The 16053-nt window shown below is 43.1% G+C and overlaps 1 protein-coding gene and 1 long non-coding RNA gene across 3 annotated transcripts in view; one reads left to right on the forward strand and one right to left on the reverse strand.

Annotated features, from left to right (window-relative positions):
• Window positions 1–7901: 7901 nt before the first annotated feature.
• Window positions 7902–15731, reverse strand: LOC113975505. The gene is made up of 3 exons (XR_003536834.1): window positions 15683–15731; window positions 15220–15333; window positions 7902–8812 (listed from the first exon to the last, which is right to left on the reverse strand). It is a non-coding gene; the product is annotated as an uncharacterized LOC113975505 (long non-coding RNA).
• Window positions 15732–16053, forward strand: part of PRDM10 (PR/SET domain 10) — a 44445-nt gene continuing 44123 nt past the window's right edge. Inside the window, exon 1 of one of the 2 annotated variants that reach the window (XM_027699567.1) lies at window positions 15732–15845. The gene's annotated coding sequence lies outside the window, so the exon portion shown is untranslated. Of the gene's footprint in view, window positions 15929–16053 lie in introns of both variants that reach the window. The other variant, XM_027699569.1, reaches the window with a different exon arrangement.

The raw sequence follows: 16053 nt of genomic DNA on the forward strand, positions 1-16053 counted from the left end.
TTCTTCCTTCCCAGGTAAAAATGTACAAGTTCTTTATAAATCTTTGGATAGGAGCTTTCATTGGAGGTTGAATTTATATAGTATTTAAAGTGCTATATAAATTAATATGCTTTTAATATTTACATAGTGCTTGGTGAGTATTAATTCACGTTCACAACCCTGACTGAGACAGCCCTGATTCCAAGTGTTATCCTATAACACGTTCCCCGTCATACAGAGATCAGTCCTCCCAGGACAAAAAGGCCCCAGAAAAAAAAAGGTTTAAGCCACCAGATGTTGTTCATTCCTTGGTGATGCAACTATGACTGCAGGAGGGGAGGGAGGGAGACGGAGATACAGCAAGATGCAAATGCCATTCCAGCAGCTGGGAAAAAATACCCAATGGCCTTCAGCATGGAAAGGCTTTAGAAAAGACTGTTTTCAGATGACTGCTGTCAACATGGGAGAAGGGGTTACTGCAGGTGTGCTGGCACTCTCAATGGTTGTGGTTAATTCAGTGTACAGATCTCCTCCAGGTGAGCACTGGTACTTGTCTGTTGCCTGTGACAACAGCACCAGTTTGAATCAATGCTGCAGCATCCCCTAGAACACCCTTCCTGCTGTTAACTTTCCAAGAATTCCATTTTACATGCTTGTTCCCAGGGCTCTCAGTGCCATTCCCAGGACATCAGTGCTAACAAAGCACTAAGATTCTCATCCTCACCTTTGGCTGCTACTGTTTATTCTGTAAGAAATTCTCAAGTGAACATCTCTGCCCGTTAGCACTTGCAAGACCACGACTGTGTAAACAGAAAGAGCATATTTATGATTGCAAAAATGTGCTCTGAGAGGGTAATGTTAAACTCTAGATAAAAGGAGCAAACAGAAGTCATAGAGAAATGTATTTGGTATACCATTAAAGTCTCTGGGAGCAGCAACTTTAGCAAACTGATGAGATCCTGCCAGTGCCTGGAGAAGGAGTTCAGAGAAGTAAGAAAGTCTTCAAATAGTCTCACCATTCTCTTAAACTCTACAAAAAAAAAATCATAAAATCAATCTAGCTTGTGAATTGTGATATTATACAGCTCTTTTAATTAAAAATCTTCACTGAAGATTTAAATGGAGGATCCTATCATTTGCATTAGCTCAGTGTGCAAGGAAGAGCTGGCAGAGGTAGGGTTCACTCAGTCTGGGTTTTAGGAGGTAGAATGCAAAGTGAAGTTAGAAAACTACTACAGCATGTGGTGGGATTTAGTAAAGAATTCCTTTTTACTTATTATTGGAGTATTGCAATCATACAATATTATTACTGCTGAACACAATTCAGCAATATAAGAAATACTAAACAGTGCTTCTAGAAAAAATACAGTGTACAACTTGCACAAATTATACAGAATTAACTGCCCCAACTCTTGGACAAGACCTCTGCCTGTCACCAGGGCTGTGTGAGGGGCACAAAGCAGTGCAAAACTGTTATTAGCCAACTAAAACATGATCAACATCCAGCTATGTAAGTGCCTGTGGGAAATAATACTTCTCCAAATCCAGAAATAACATCAGAAGGTTGCCAACGTGCTCTGGAATCAGACATCTATATTTGGCTGCAACATTTCTGTGTGGAAGTCCAGGGTTCCTGCAGTTTTGCAGCTCAGCCTTCCATCTGTGACTCAAAGGACAACACGTTGGGGACAAGATGTAGGAAGTTCAGCAGCAGTGAGATGGAGGCAACTGCAGGAGAAATTGGCTTTAAGATACACAGAGAGGAGGAAGATGTTCCATAGAAAGAGGGTAACAAAAAAAGGCACAGAGAGCTTCCAGGCCTTGAGAGAGAACACAAGGCAGACAGGAGCTTAGAAACAGAAAGGTGATTTCTATGGGAATACAGTGAAGTTTAGGAAACTGAAAGGCTGGAAAATAAATAAGAACAGATGCATTGCAAGTGGAGTCATACTATAAAAACAGCAATAAATAATAATTGCAGGAATACTTGCAGGTGTGAGGAGAAGCAGCACAGGAATCTGTGAAAAGGAAGCGACACAGTAAATCGTGGTGGACAACAAGCCTTTCTATTTCTGCTCAAAAACATCTTCAAAAAGGCTTGGCAGGGAAGGGAGAAAATCTGCTTTTCATTGTATCTATGAACCCTTAACTCTATGGCCATTTTCCCACTGTTCTGTTCCATGCCTGAAACAGTGCCATTAATTTGGCTTCCACACAGGTGGGCTGAGATGTTTCAAGTGGGTAGATGTGAAGAGCAGTTTGTGCTGTGTTCACCTCTAACAGCACAATCCTTGTCTACAACATGTAACACACTGCTAAGGAAACAATCCTGGCGTAAATCCCCACTCTTCTGGAACTACAAACTTCAAAATAACCCTTCAGTTAGGTTTGGAGATATTACTGCTTTGCTGAAGCACCAGCACAGGAAAAAGGTGGCATTGCATTGGAAAATGAAAAATACATTAATCCAGGATGCTTAAGGCCAGCACAACAAGAGCATGACTGCTAAAGGAAGCTGCTGCTCCTTCAACACTACACATGAATCTCAGCATCCAGAAACTGTGCCAAAGTCTATGATTTCCTCACATTTCTAGATGGAGGGTAAAACCAGTGATCATGGTGAATTTAACTGTTTTTCTGAAGACTACCCAAGGCAAAAGCAGTGTCTGAGAGACATAAGGAATCCATTTTGGGATAGAGTTGCACATCTGTAGGATTCACTATCCAGGAAATGAAATTACCTGTGATATATAATTCAATAGAGTAATGAGCCTACACTCAGACTGAGGATCCCAAATGCAGAAATAGCAGAGCCTAACCTCCTTTTTAGCTAATACACAAACTGGGAATTTATGCTGCTCATTATCTCTCTCCAGATGGATCTGAGGCTTTGGGCACTGGCAGGATCTCAAGGCAGAGCAAAGCCTGATGCTTCTCCAAGGAGCTGAACACAAACACTGACCCTGACACAGGGAACTCAAAAAACTGAGGGTCTAAAGGTCTACAAATAAAGGCACAGTGAAGACACTGGGGCAGAGAGGAAGGAGAGGCTGCATTGCAGAAAATATGTAGTAAACTCTCACCCTCTTGCATTGTAATATCTTCCTGCAATGGCATCCTGTCTTTTTTATTTCTTCTAGTCCACCTGTGAAGACAAAGTGACATTTAATGTCTGAAGATTGCAGGATCAGTTGTTCATGTGTCAAGGCAACCAAACCACTCCAGGTTAAATAAGCTAAGCACCACAGTCATGGTAGGAAAGCCATCTGAAAACTTAAAGTGAAAAAAAAATCCCACAATTGAAAAGAATCCACCACCAACTGAGCATATTTTCCACAGATATTGGCTCATTATGGTGCTGAGATTCCTTTTGTTGTCCTTGGATGTTCCTTCCCTCTCCCCTCATCTGCTTGCCTGTCTCTGTCTCATTTCAGCAGTGTGAAAGGTGGTTTATTTTATAGAGGTCTTCTATGAAAGATGAAAATTCAAATATGTTATAATTAGCTGCAGTTCCACATAAGTCAGTATTATTGCAGCTTTTATATTAGATCTTAATTTGTCCCACAAATGTGTGTGTCAAATATTACAGCAGAATGATTAATGACATCAGACATAATGGAAGGATTAAGCATTGATGCAGGAGAGTTGCTCAAGAGGAACAATTTTAACTTCTTTTCACTCATAATTTATTTTTGTCCTCTACTGTAAAAGAAACCTGAAATTGAAAATAAAAATGGCTTGTGTTACTGGCAAGCAAAAGAAGAGATCTGATTCATGATTGAACTCTTCATTTAGTATTCATTGGTAGATTAAAAGCCAAATCATCTTAACAAATGGCACAGGAACGAAAAACATGGAATATAAAAACCTCAGGACTTCTGCTGAATAAACGTGGAATCATTTGCAGCAGCTTTGAAGATAAGTGCAATTCAACAGTAAAAAATCTACCCCTCCCTCCACAATCAGGTCTGATTCAGTGCCTGCTCCATCAGGCATCATGGAGTAACCTGTGCTAACAAGCTCTTTCATGGCACACCAAAGTCACCTTTTATTTCTCTCCATCACTTGTTTGAGTAGTTACTCAGTTTGCAACCAACAGGGTGTGTGAGGAAGGAACTGATGACACAGGAACAGGCAACAAGGAATTTAAAATGTCTAGGAGACACATCATGCCTGATGATGCAAATTACTGGGAACTGTAGATTTCCATCAGCTGCACGATACCTTGAAGTGCTTATTTTTCTGGTCCACTTAGAAGCAAAATAACTCCAAAAATCCCCTCCTTACTCACTTTAATCCAGTATCAGCACAGAAAGCTGCAGTTTGCATCATTCTATTTAAACAAATATTACGACATTTCCTGTTACAATCACCCTTAGGAGCCTCACAGCTCCCAACCACCCAGTCATTCTTCTTATTTCAACACAGGAATATTTACTTTAGGTGCTGGAAATGCACACCCTGGAGACACAGAAGTTGTGCTCCAGGAGCCACAGGGACCTGCAGCTTTGCCCTCCAGCACTGTCACCTTTGGGAAGCAACTGAGGGGCCTTGTCTAATCAGCAGCCTGGTCCTCAACTGAGAGTTAGGGGGAAAAAATATACAAAAATAAAAATCAGTGGGATACTTGAATTCACAGTCACAGGAACTCATACCTCTAAACACACTCTACATGTTTTTTATTCCAATGCCCCAAACACAGACAGGGCTCTCCAGCACTATTGATTTACAAACTCATTCGAGAGAGGCTTCGTATTGTGCTCCAGGGTTTTTATAACCTTTGAAACAGAGTTCCTTGGAGGGGCCACAAGAAAATGAGACGTAGCAGTGCTTTGGCAGTTTTAAACTCCTACAGCAGCAAGAAGTTGGGATAGAGGTTCTGTGGTTATAAGAAATAGAGAAATACATGTATTTGAAGTCAGTGTCAGGTGAATAAAGGCAAAGAGCAGAACACAGCTGAAAGGAACTGGGCCATGTGAGGAGAAGATGAATCCCAGTGTCTCCAAGGGAAGGAGGAGGCTGCCTACAACTTCCACCCCAGACCTATGGCCTGAGGGGGAGCACAGCCCCCTCAGTTCTTCTCCTCAATCATATTTTCTCAGAAGATGAGTCAGCTCCTGAGAGATCTTTAAAAAAAAAAAAACAACTCCCCATCCTGTAACTTTCCAACAGTCTTTTCTCATGTCTTGCAAAGGGCTGAATTCAAAGTTGCTCCCTTTATTTTACAACTTTACTGTGATTTTCCCTCACACACAGGAAGAGAGAACAGCCTGTGCTCTCCCCTCCCAGCTCACCAAGGCTTGAAGATCCCTTTTCCCCCACAACATTAAAGACAGTTTGCCCTACAATAATGAAAAACACCATTTTGCAGGAGAGCTTCACAAAGATATCAGCATATTCAGCATTTTCTGAAGCAAATTACAAGGATTCCTCCAAGTCTAGGCTTTTCCTTGTCCTAGTCACTTGGTTGACTCCCCAAGGTCTCCACCAAGATGCAGCTCATTGGTTAAGTTATATAAAAGGAGCCTTAAGTAGAGCACTCTGTTGAGGTTTGAGTTTTCCCTTTAAAATGCAAATGGCTGGTAGTTAATTCCCTTTTGGGATTTAAGAGCTGAATTTAAAATGGGAAATGATGATACAAAAATATACTTCAGAAAGCATTGCAGTGTGAGTAATGAAACCTTCGCCACGTGAATGCAGATCCTTGGGGTCAGCAGACATCTTCATTTATCTGCATTTTAATAGTTTCCCTCAAAACTGCTTTTGGCTAAGTTTTTCCTCAAAATATTACCTGGTGTAGTCTCAGTGGACTACAAAGAAGGCAAAATTTGACTGCATTTTCTATTTTTTAAAATCTCCTAGATCAGCACATTTAAATACATCAATATTCCATCGGGTATGATAAATATCTCCCTTTTGTCTCTTCAAAAGTCTAATGAGACCTTTTCCATACTTCCTGAAAATACAGCTGGACCACAGACCCATTTGCCAGCTCCTTTTTTTGACTGGGAAGGCTAAAAAGCAATCCAAAAGAAGTGTCTGCTTAGGAAAGATGTTAAATCAATATTCTCTTCCCAACTGCCAAAGGAACGTCTTCCATCTCCCTTTCTTTTTCATAATTACGAGTTTACTTCTAAGGGGGGGAATAAGCATATATAATTATGTCCTTAGCTCAGTTTATGCTTAAACACATGTATAGACACACAGACACACCCTGCAACCTTAGAGGGACCTGTGGGATGCAAGTGCTCTAATCTGCATTTAAAATTCAGAGTGCTCCACTCCTTGCATGATCAGGTCTTAAGTAACTGAACTGGATTCCTTCTATTTGTTCTGTCTTCTGGAAAATATATCTTTACATAACCCTTCAAAAGAATAATTTCTATGCACACGGACACTGGCACAAACACATACACCAGTTTTCATAAACCTTATCCCAGCAAAGGATGGAACTGTGTTGGCAGGAGAGGAAAACTACAGTTCACAACAGGGAACTGCAAAGTTCCTGGCCTGTGTTTGGAAGGGCCTAAACCTGGGTCTGGATGAAAAACTAGAAATTATTTGTATTTAGCATGTGGGTGCAGAGTTGGAGCTGTGGCCAGAGGGTGAAATGAGAGCAGCCTCGAGCCAGGTGTCCCCCCTGGCCAACACCACATGCTGATCCAGCATCATCTGGATCATCCAGCATGAGCACAGGGTAGATCCCTTGGCAGTGTCAGCAATTAAATACCTGCACCACCTCAAAATCTAAAAAACAAGGACTTAATACAAGTCTTATTTCAAGCTTTCCCTCCACCTATACAAGAATATATCAAATAGTCAAATTTTTTCCTTTTTGCCCTTCTTTGGTTTCCATGTTTTTCTGCACGTTGCAAACTGTCCAAGTTCTCCAGGCTCTGTTCTCTCTTTTTTTTTTTCTTATAGGCTGACTTCAATCAAACCCTAGATCTGAAAGTCCCCACACAACCAACAAAGAGCGTATTTCAGAACATTAAATTTGAGAAGTCACAATAAGAGCTGTGCAATGATACTGTGATATCACTCCCAGAGCACTGTTACTCCATTGTGAATGAAAACAGCATCTGGCATAGGGCAGGAAATCAGTTACCAAAGGAGTATCCAATAAGTACAGCAATGAAAAATAAGATTTAAATGAGTTTATGGCTATGTAAGTTGTTCTATTTGTTGGGAAGATGTTTCTTTAAAATCAGAGAAGGAAAAATATTGCACTTGTTAAGTCTTTTTTCCACCTTTAACTCCAGTGTTTGCTAATAGCTTTTCAACAATTGCATAATTCACTATTGAGCATTTCATGGTGAGAGAAGCCAGCAGTCTGTACAGCACAGGGCTCTTTCATTCCTCTTTATTTCCTATTTCTGTTATCAACCAACATGTCAGCTGTGAAAGAAAACCTGGTGAAAGACTGTGAAAGGAGATAAACTCCCAGCAGGTGTCACAGAAATACTGGATTGGCTTTTAGTCTTAATTATACCTTCAGTGTGGTTTCCTGTGTTGCATTTGCTCTATACTGAACAAAAGAGTATTATTTTAACATTTTTTTCTACAGTTTCTGCAATCACTATAAAGAGAAAGTGAACAGGTGAAAATAAAACTAGGTAAGAGATGGAATAAGGGCAAACAGGCATTATCAGCATGTGTCCTGGAAGTTCTGCAGGAAATTATTGAGGAAAGGGCAGAGAAGGGGTACTAGAATGTGGAATTCAGTATAAAGATGAACACAGAAGATCACAGAGTGGCTTGGGTTGGAAGGGACCTCAAAGATCATCTCATTCCACCCCCTGCCATGGGCAGGGACACCTCCCACTAGCCCAGGTTGCTCCAAGCCCCATCCACCTGGCCTTGGACTCTTCCAGGGATGGGGCAGCCACAGCTTCTCTGGGCATTTACAGCCTTTTGCAGTTAAGGAGAACCATGAGGATATGAAGCTGCTCAGCCAACTTCTAGGCTTATTTTGGGTGAAACAGAACTCACCAGGGAGATGAATTCAGCCTTATCAAGCTCATCTGAGGAGTGAAAAATGACCCTGTCATCTTAGGCCTATTCCTGGCCTTTGCCTTCCTAAATACCTCAGCAACTATAAGAATAACTTTCAAGAAAATCTTACCACAGTGGTAAAAAGGTATTTCAGTGTAAAAAGTGGCTACTGAGGGGCTGGGCCTGCAGCTGGCAAATCTCTTAATCAGAATTATTCCAAATTTGCTTTAAGAAATGCCCTTGTTATTACTGTGCACCTCTATTATTCAGGCAAATTCACTGAGCAGCAAATTTTTGAGTATTTTGAAAGTCAGGGGTCAAAATCTGGGATGCTTTGATAAAACTGAAGAGCCCAGATCAAACCTGAGCTCCCACTGGAATGTACTGGCTTTAAAGACAGTCTTCCCAAGCAAAGGGATTGTAGAACCCTGGGAAATACCAATTCTACTCTATCAGCAAAACCCTTGAAACAAATCTCCAGAGGGATCCCTGCAAAAGGAAGGCAGAAAACCTGCCATGATGCAGGAGACAGGAACACTCAGCTGGAACTGCAGCAAACCCTTTATTGTGAGCTGTAACCTCATGCTCAGGCAATCAAACCCAGAATTTTTCCACTGTGTGCAGGCTGGGGTTACAGGAGTTCAAAGCAACAGTTGAACAATTCCATAATAACAGAAATGCAAAGTGGTGGCATAACTTTATCGTGTAAATCCACTGCTTTGAAGAAACCACCTTTGTTTTGGGTCAGGCTGGCCAGGTGCCTGGGCACACCTGGAATACAGAACGTTTGGGTGCACCTGGATAACATCACATGAGCTGTAACAATGAGGATTATTTCCTGCATGAAAAAAAAAGAAAGAAAAATAAATGAGACTGGCTTGAAATAATTGGGTTATGTTCTGTTCACTGAAAGGTTTGGGGGAAGCAGACATGGTTTTTCATCACAGCCTCCAGGATCCACATCCTTCCTCTGGTGCCATTTGCCTGAAGCACAGCAGAGGCTCTGCCAGAATTCCCTGCTCTGGGCAGCTCTTTTCCCCTGAGCAGCACATTTTTCTGTTTTTCCTGTGTGTGTGGCAGCAGGAGTTTCTCATCTGGAGCCACCTCTGCACCAGGGCAGAAGCTGTGGCTCCTCTCAATGGCTGTGCGAGGTGACATCCTTGGGGGTTGTCAGCTGCACAGATAAGGCAGCACCAACTCCCTGGCAAATCCTGGCACTTGCTCCATTTGATTCCTTCTCTTCTCCTCAAATACTTGTTTTCCAAGGCATTCAGGTATCTGTCTCCAGCGTGGGTGGAATACACTTAGTTTCCAACTCAGTTAAGTTTGAAAACATTCCCTCCCTTAAACTAATCACCCCCTGAAGCAAACATTTCTTTTCTACCCAGTCAACTCCCCCCTGGAAGGACACATCCAACTGCAAAAATATTTTGAACGCAATCCAAAATGACATCTAACTCAATCCAGCCCCAGTGCCTGCTCACCCAGGAGACCCCAGACCCCTGAGGTGGTGGCAGCAGTGCAACATCACCCACCTGGCAAATGGTGGTTTTCTTCCACTTAAACTCCAAATCCCAGAATGCTGTGGAAAAAATTCACCAGTGCTTTTCTTTTTAAAAATCTAACTTTCAACATGCTATGATAAAAAATTAAGGGAAGACTTGAAGACACAGTAAATAAAGGTTTAAAATTAAGAAAAAAATAAAGAATGCAACTATAATTCTACATTTTTTAAAGTCTTTTTTTGCACCAATCCTATAAGCCATTAATAAATAGGGTAGCAATATAGATACTAAACTTAAGACAAACTCAAATTGTAAGTTTACAGAGAAAGCAAAGCAAAGCAAAGCAAAACAACTTTGCCAAAAACTCAAGGCTACAAGCAAAGCTCTCCCTGCAGCACTTGGGAGCACTGCAGGACCTACCAGGGCCCTGGGACCACTGATAAATACTGAGCAGCTTCACCTGGACTCTCCACCCACAGGCCCAGGAGTCATATTTAAGCCCAGCTCAGGGACCTCATGCCTCGTCTGAGCAATCCCAGTGGAGTGTTTGATTTCAGCCTGGGGTCAGTTGTAACTGGTTATGGCCCTTGACTTTGTCCTGTTGCTCTGGCATTGGAAAGTTACTGTTGGATTTTGTCTAATTTTTATCACTAAATTATAGACTGATGCTAGTTCTGACCTCAGCCTTGCCTCATTCTCTTGAACTTGCCTCAGAACCTGGATTTCTGAATGTCCCTGCTGCCATCTCCAGATGAGTCTTAGTCATCTCCTTTAGGTACTGAAGGTTGAGACTGTGATTGGTGAGTATTTCCACGAGCTTAGAGATGCAGGTTTTTGAGTAAGAGCTGAAGACATCCCAAGGGACATTTTTTACACTTAAAAATTTGTAAGAGCTTCTAAAACTGCATCACCTAAAATGAAATGTTCTCTGTAAAAGCCCTGTTGTCCCCGTGGAGCAGAGGAGCTGGTCAGACAGCTGGGAACGAGGAATATTTGGACAGGAGAAGATGAAAGAAATGTGGCTTGTTTCTGACAAAACAAACTTGAGGGGAGGATGTGCCTGTCTATAAACACATCAGGAGAGTAAACACTGGGCAAAGATAGAGACCCTCTTTAAGCTGCATGCAAATGTTGGCACAAGAACAAGCAAGTAGAATAAGCTTTGGAAAAAACCCAACCTTGTCTTCAGTGATATTTTTAGTCTCTTGTTCAAGGCTGCAAGAATAAAAGCCTCAGTTTCTCTCAAGAGAAATCCTGCTCAGGTTATTCACTGTGGTGTCTGTGATAGAGAAGAGGTGGTGGCTTGGAAACTCCTTTGCCAATTCCTCCATCCATGAGAAGGTCAGACTTCTAATTTCTACCTCCTGGGGAAGGAGGAAGACTGAGCATCTGACAGATAAGTATTTTTATCCCTATACATATTGAAAAAGGATACAGAGTTTTCCCAGCTAGGCAACTTACTTTTGGCTCTATAAAAAGGCAAGATAAACAGAGTATGGGGTTGGTACATGTACTAAATTACATCATAAAGTAGGATTTTTTTTCTTTTAAAGAAAACATGGTAGATGTTTAGACAGCAGCCACAAGTTATCACTGAACTTGTTTCTATGTTGCTTCCTTTATTTATCTACCCAATTCAGAAGCAGGAGGAATATCTCTGAAGATCCCTTCTTTCCCAACAGAGGCAGGGTAAGGCTGACTCTGTCATATAATCATCACTTTTTTTTTAAAAAATGCAATTGAAGGGATACGTTTCAAGTTCTTTCCCAGTGCTGGAGACAGGGAAACCTTCTAGAAAAATCAAAAATACTTTTAAATCCTGTAAATTTTAAAGCCAGCCTGTTAGATTTTAAGCCAGTTTCCTGGCTTATTTTTGTGCCTCTTTATATTTCCTATTAAATACTAGGGGGTAAATGCTACTTGGGTGGGTACAGGTCAGGCAAAGAGCGAATAACAAATGTATGGGATGAAATGCCTTAGCTAATGGTATGGTTTTCATTCAAAATAAAATCTTTACACTGATTTTTCTTTTTTGAAGATATCAATATAATGTAATACAGGAGTGATTTTAGTAGAGAATATCCAATCTTTATATAAGTTTCTGGCAAACTCTGAAATATCTGAGTTGCCTGAGTCATTGCAGCCTATTTAATGGAGAGGAAACCCAAACAGGCTCCATGTTTATTTTGCAGTTGGTGCCCAAACTATTTCCTATTAAGGGCAGTTCTACACAACCAGAGCTGGGCAGTGGATTCACTTGAACTCAAGAGGGAAATCCCCCTTCCAGCCTCAGCAGCTCTCTGTGATCCCATGTAAAACCTCAAGAATTTCCAAAAGAATTTATTCCTGGGTATAGCAGACCAAGGGCAAGCAGTTCAAACAAATCCACCCTGGATTTTGTGCCAAACCAACCATTATAGTTAATCTTGCAGAATAATTATACCTGGACAATCATATTCAGCACTACAAGAGGTTTGTGGGGAAGTTACAAAATAAAATTAAAAGTTCCCATATTGTCCTTAACTTCAGTATGTCACTGTGCCACCTCAGATACCCAACTATAGCAGCATAATTTAAATATGTGGGACAAGGACTAAAGGGATTCTTTTAGAGTGGTGCTGGAAGGGTTTTAAGGCTGATGGTGGTTGAGGTCCTTTCCCAGAGAAATGTGTGCACTAAATCACCAGGAATCCCAATGAAGAGAAGCTGACCTGGATTTGAAGTTGAACTGCATCTGTCCAGTGAGATTTCTGGGAAGTGCTTCAAGAAATAACAAGTCTGGCAATGCAGAGGAGAACTGGGCTGCACTGGAATGCTGAACTGGGTTGACTGGGACCACAACCTGCTGCCTGTAGAAGCGCTGGGGCTGCACAGGAGCAGCCAGGACAAGAAGAAAAAATCTCGTTCTCATCCAGCAGAAGCTTGTGAAAAGGCAGTTTTTATATCCAAACCTGTGAAATGCTCAACTCCTGGTTGATTTTTGTCTTCCCTAAACACTGAGATTTTGAGGCCCCATCATGAGCAGCAGCAGCCTCCATAAATATTGTTAGAATGGAGTCAAAGAGATATTGGAGTGTGAGTGGCAAAGTATTTTCCCTGCAGGCATTTTGGCAGCCAGAGCTCACTTTTCCCATCTCTACAACCCAGCAGGGCTTTGCTAAATAAATTTTCAGCGAACTGAAAAGCTCTCTTTTCATGAAACTTGCTGCATCTTTTACCCAGTGAAGATTAAGGGGGGGTGATGAGAGTTGTTTCCTGGCTTATTTCTGTGTTGCTTTATATTTATTAATAAACATTGTGGGATGTGAGTATAGATCAGACACAGAGAGCTGATAGTGAATGTGTGGGACGAGATGGTATGCTTTTCATTCAAAATAAAATCACTTAAAATGTTGATCAGTAGGTGTTAAAACACTGACCCCAAACTTTCTTTAGTCAAACATTTTCTTGCAGTTAAAGGGATTAATTCAGCATGTTAAAAAACAAAACACTAATTTTTTAGGGGCAAAATGATCCTGAGAACCAAACTAAGATAACTTTGCTGTACTTGCATGTGTTTTACATGAGGCTACTTTAATTAAATTTATTGTGGCTTGCTCTAAACTAGTGAATTCACATCATTCCCTTAATGTTTTGTATTCTCTGTACAGGATGAAAAGTAATTCCATTTCAGTTGCATTATAATTTAGCAGGTTTTAACAGACACAGGGAGAGAGCTGAAGTTTTTCCATCTCCTAGATTGGGGTTTTAAATCACAGCCAGCTGCTGACTCGCACAAGGGGAGGGAAGTGGGTGCCACAATCCATAGCCCAATTCTGTGTGCAGTTTAATTTGGGAATCTGGGCCTAAGTACCTACTTGTCATGCACAGATGGAGGCTGGGAGGTCACCAGGGCCAGCGAGGCAGTGGCTGCTTCTATAACTCAAGTGAATTTATAGCACTTGAGCATTTTTCTTTGTCATGTTTTAATCTATGTGCTCCTCAAAATGAGATTATGTCATGGAGAAAAATCCAATAACCCCAACAAAACCTGAAACAAAGGGGGATAGATGGGACAAGAAAAATATTTCTAGAAGGTTGGGGAGCAGCTTTAGGGAGTGTGGTCAAGATGTAGGAGGCTTGTTTTTAAGGCAGAGACTTGAGAGTGGTTTTAGTGGGTGAAAGGAAAGGGTGAGGAGGTCCAAGTGAAAGAGGGCAAATTGATATTAATGAATAAATTAAATGGGGTGGGGTTGCAATGTGCTTTTCCCTCCAGAATGAGGGAGAAAACAGTCAGTGGGAAACAGTGGAAAATGAGCCTTGGAGTGGCCAGAGGGGAGAGACAGAACAGGCAGGATGGGAGGAGGTGCTGAAGCACCAAATGAGGTGGTGCAGGGATGGAGATGTGGATCTGCTGAGCCAGGAGATGAGGGGGAGAAGGAGAATTTGGTGGCAGGTCCCAGCACTGCTCCAGACCAGGGGTGGTTTCATGTATTTCATGAAGATTAGAAATAAATAAATGAACCTCCTGTGAGGGCTCCTCTCTCTGCCAGCAAAGAAAACAAAGCCTGTGCTGGAGCACCAGCAACAACACATGGAGCATGGGAATTACAATGGGCATTACATCAGAGCCCAGAGACTGCAGGGGATGAATCAGAGCAGCATCTGCAGCCACTGGAAACTTGCACTGATTTGGCTCAGAGGGGAAAACAACCTGTGGGATAGCATTCAATATGAGCCAGCAAGTCTTCAAAATGTTAGGGAGACTCTTGGAAACCCCAAATAAAAATATAACACTGAAAACATTGACTTATTAAAAAAGTAATACATGTCCCTGTTAAGACTTTTGAGAAATAAAGCAGTTTTGTTTGGTCTTATGTATTACTATTAGTTCTCCTGATGTTTCAATGTGGTAAAATGAAATTGAAACTGGTGTTATAGAACAGAGGAATAAATCGACTCCATAACTGCCATAAATCAAATTAAGACAACTGCCCAGAGGCATAAAAAGGTATTGTGAAAGGGGAAAACCCTCCCCCGAAAACTTCTAAATTGAGCTAATTCCGCTCATTTCAGGTTTCAAACCTGTATCTAACATTTTAAGGTCAAGTTCCTAAGCACAGGTTAGAAAATTTTCATCTCTGGGAGGTTTTCTTTAAATTTTGATTGGTCATGGAAGGGCTGGGTCAGTACAACAGGGGATGATTTCAATATGCACCTGCAGCTCTTAATTTAAAATACTAGTCCAGGCTTTAAAAAGACAGACCTAATGGAAAATTAGACTTAATTGCACCAAGATCAGACTTTCTTGCTGTTCTCCCAGGGCAGAGAATGAGCAGAACCAGTTCTGTAAAAGCAGTGATTCATTTCTAACCCAAATTTCCCCTTTCTGTGCTCCTGGGTTTGGGTCAGTTGCCCACAATGGGCCATTGCAGGATCTGTGGCTGCCCACGCTGCAGAGAACAGTGGGTTTGGGCACACAAAGTTCATGGAGCCATTTGGAATAAACTTAAAAGGTCCTAAACACAGAGATTGTCTTGTTTAATATCTACTCAGCTACTGGATCAAAAAGCTTCCCAAGTGCATGAAAAAATTTAAATTATAGCGCCCGTTAGGGCCCTGTGAGGCAGAAGAAGCCCTTTTTGGGGGCATTTCTTCATGGGTTGATTCTCGACAGATATTAATAGCTCGTGCGTCAGCTTTTAAGTAAAATTCTGGTGAAACCCAGTGGTTTTGACACTATTTTAGGTAACTGCAGTACCAGGGGCTGCCAGATGGGGCTGACGGGGTGTGGAGCATCGCGGCCTGGAGCCCAGGAGAGCTTTGGGGGGGGTCACTTCATTATCCAGAGGGGAGGGGGGAGGGACTTCCTGTGCTGGAAAATTTGGGAAGGGGGGGGTGGGTTGTGGGGGAATCGCCCCTCGGCCCTCCCCGCCGCCAGGGGGCGCCCCGCGCTGCCCCGCCCCGCCAGCAGGGGGCGCTGCCCGCGGCCCCCGCACCGCCTCCCACAGCGGGGGGCGGAGCACCGCGATGAAAGGCGCGTCCTGATTGGCGGAGATATCTCCGGCGGGGATGAGAGCGGCGCCCTGATTGGCCGCGCGCAGCCACAGGGGGGAGCGAAAGCGCGGGCCGGGGTCCCCCCCGTCCCGTCCCCTCTCCGCGGGCCCCGGTCCTCCACTCCCCTCTACCTCTACCCCCACCCCCCCCACCCCCAGCCCCCTGACCCGGGTACTCTGAACCCTCCCTGGAGCAGTTTTGTGCCCCATCGTGGCGGGCGGAGACGCTTCAGCCAATCAGCGCGCGGCGCCACGGCCTGTTGCCAGGCAGATTATGCTAATGAGGCCCGGGCGGCCGCCCCCCCTCCCGCTCTGCAGCTACCATTGTGAGGTGAGGACAGGTGGGGGGGTTCGGGGCCGCCGCGGGGTCGGCGGCGGCGGCCGAGGCACGGCGCCCGCACGGGACCCCCTCAGGTAACGCGATGGGACGGTCCGGGAGGGCAGCGCGGCCCGGGAGCGCCGCGGGGACCCGCCGGGGGTTTTGGACTTGTTGTTTTAGTCGCACCCAAGATGGCGCCCGGAGCTGGCGGTGCGGGGCC

Source organism: Neopelma chrysocephalum, unplaced genomic scaffold (genome assembly GCF_003984885.1).
Source record: "Neopelma chrysocephalum unplaced genomic scaffold, ASM398488v2 Primary Assembly neopelma1_138, whole genome shotgun sequence".
Lineage (NCBI taxonomy): Eukaryota > Metazoa > Chordata > Aves > Passeriformes > Pipridae > Neopelma > Neopelma chrysocephalum.